This window comes from Symsagittifera roscoffensis, chromosome 10 (genome assembly GCF_963678635.1).
Source record: "Symsagittifera roscoffensis chromosome 10, txSymRosc1.1, whole genome shotgun sequence".
Taxonomy (NCBI): domain Eukaryota; kingdom Metazoa; phylum Xenacoelomorpha; order Acoela; family Convolutidae; genus Symsagittifera; species Symsagittifera roscoffensis.
Genome location: NC_087071.1, coordinates 6,618,425 through 6,620,445, shown reverse-complemented (window position 1 = coordinate 6,620,445; position 2,021 = coordinate 6,618,425). Strand labels below are relative to the sequence as shown.

The 2,021-nt window shown below is 35.5% G+C and overlaps 1 non-coding gene across 1 annotated transcript; it reads right to left on the bottom strand.

Annotated features, from left to right (window-relative positions):
• Window positions 1–487: 487 nt before the first annotated feature.
• Window positions 488–679, bottom strand: LOC134855795 (U2 spliceosomal RNA). The gene has a single exon (XR_010164641.1). It is a non-coding gene; the product is annotated as a U2 spliceosomal RNA (small nuclear RNA).
• Between the last annotated feature and the right edge of the window lie 1,342 nt (window positions 680–2,021).

The following is a 2,021-nucleotide window of genomic DNA, read 5'->3' as shown; positions in this document are numbered from 1 at the left end:
CGTTTCAATTTTGATTTGATTCACAATTTCAGAAACATTTTTCAAAATTTCAGAACACTTAAGCTATAAGTCTTTGAAAACCCAAGATCACAAGACAAAACATCTTGAAAGCCAGGCCGAAAACAAATGGCAAATAAAAGGGAATATAATCGAGTACATTTGATTGAAATGGACTTTAGCGCATGACAAAAAACATAAAAGTAGATCCAAAATACTCGTCTCCCCGTACTGAACTTTGTAGTTAAATTTAAATCTGGATATCAAAAATATATACAAAACCCATATCTGTATCAGTCCTGTGGCATGCCATTTTCCACTGTAAATGTCTGTAACAGACATGTACCAGGCATGAGAATTATGAAAAAATCAGATCTTGAGTCAGATATGGCCAGACTTCAAGTAAACCTGGACTAGATATGATCATTTCTGAAATTGCAAGACCATGCCTGGATCAAACATGATCAAGCTCGAAATTGCGTGATCAGATTTAAAGCAGACTTATCATGATGGTAGTGCAAGACCGGGACACTCCGTGAGTCAACTGAAGCCAAGCTTCGGTGTTAAATCGAGAAGCAAAAACCAATTTGAAATTGGTGCCAGGCAATGCCCAGCATTCCAGATATTATGCTGACAAGAACAGATACTACACATTATCATATCCAAAAGGACGAGGAGTGATAATAGAAACAAATGACCTTTTTTTTACATGCCTCAGACACAACAGAAAAACAACAGCTCGGATCATAAAACTTTTAAAGTATCCGACTGGATTGGGAGCTAGGTCGCTCCCGAAACAATACATACTGGATCAAGGTTAATTGTTAAAAATAGGCGGTCATTATGTTTCTTTGCCGTATCAAAACACCCTGCCGGCTTGTAATTCTATCGTAAAACTACAGTGGACTACATTATAACCATCTGCGTTTCTGCCGTTACATGGCGCTATTTTTTTTCTACATGATCAGACAGACCTAATGCAGGTATAGTCATGTCTGACCAGGTATAGTCATATCTGACCAGGTATAGTCATGTCAGACTCAAGTATAGTCATTTCTGACCGGATATAGTCATGTCTGACCAGGTATTCTCATGTCTGACCAGATATAGCCATGTCTGACCAGATATAGTCATGTCTGACGAGATATAGTCATGTATGTTCAGGTATAGTCATGTCTGACTCAGGTTTATTCTGCAAATGGCAGAAGTGATCACATGTGAAACAGATATGCACAGAGCTGGAAAACAGCTAGTGTCTGAAAATTGTATGATCAAATTTGGAGAAAAGTTCAGTATGGGTTATAATTGTATCGAAGAACTGCTAGATTAATGAAGAATGTGATCGTTTACATTGAAATACAATGTTTTTTAATTGATTATAATTGTTTTTAGATTATGCAAAGATTTATATTTGACTATTATAGAGTTTTTTGAATCGTTAAGAATTTTGTACTAAAATAAAAAAAAATCAAAAATAAGCGCTTGAAACTGGCACTAATTAAAAAAGTTGTAAGCTGAATTTTTGTTAGAAAAAACTTTCTATAAAATTCTTGAAAAAATCTGTTTAAGCTATACACGTTTGAGCTTGTTATTTTGCTAGAGTTTGTTCTTCTCAAACACCTAGCAGAACTCCTAAACATCTCAAAATAAAGTCAAACGCTGACCAGAGAGGAATTTGCCCTTCAAAAGATAACTAACCGAAGTTCAGTCGAAAATCAGAAAGCCGAATTAGTTGACAATAAAAACTAAGCACAACCCTCATTTTTTCCATAAAAACGTTATGATACTTCGAGATAACCTTCATTAAGGACACTCGAAATCGTTGAAAAACAGAACAAAATCAGACCGAAAATTGCAACAGGAACCAAAAAACCTTGCATAGTTTTGACTTCACATGCTGGCTCTTTCTCCTTTTCCCCAACCCCACATAAGCATCAGTTTTATGGTGTAATGAGGGTTTTTACAAAGTTTTATCTGAATATCAAATATGTTTGTCTTGGCCTAATTAGTTAGCATGTCAGTTT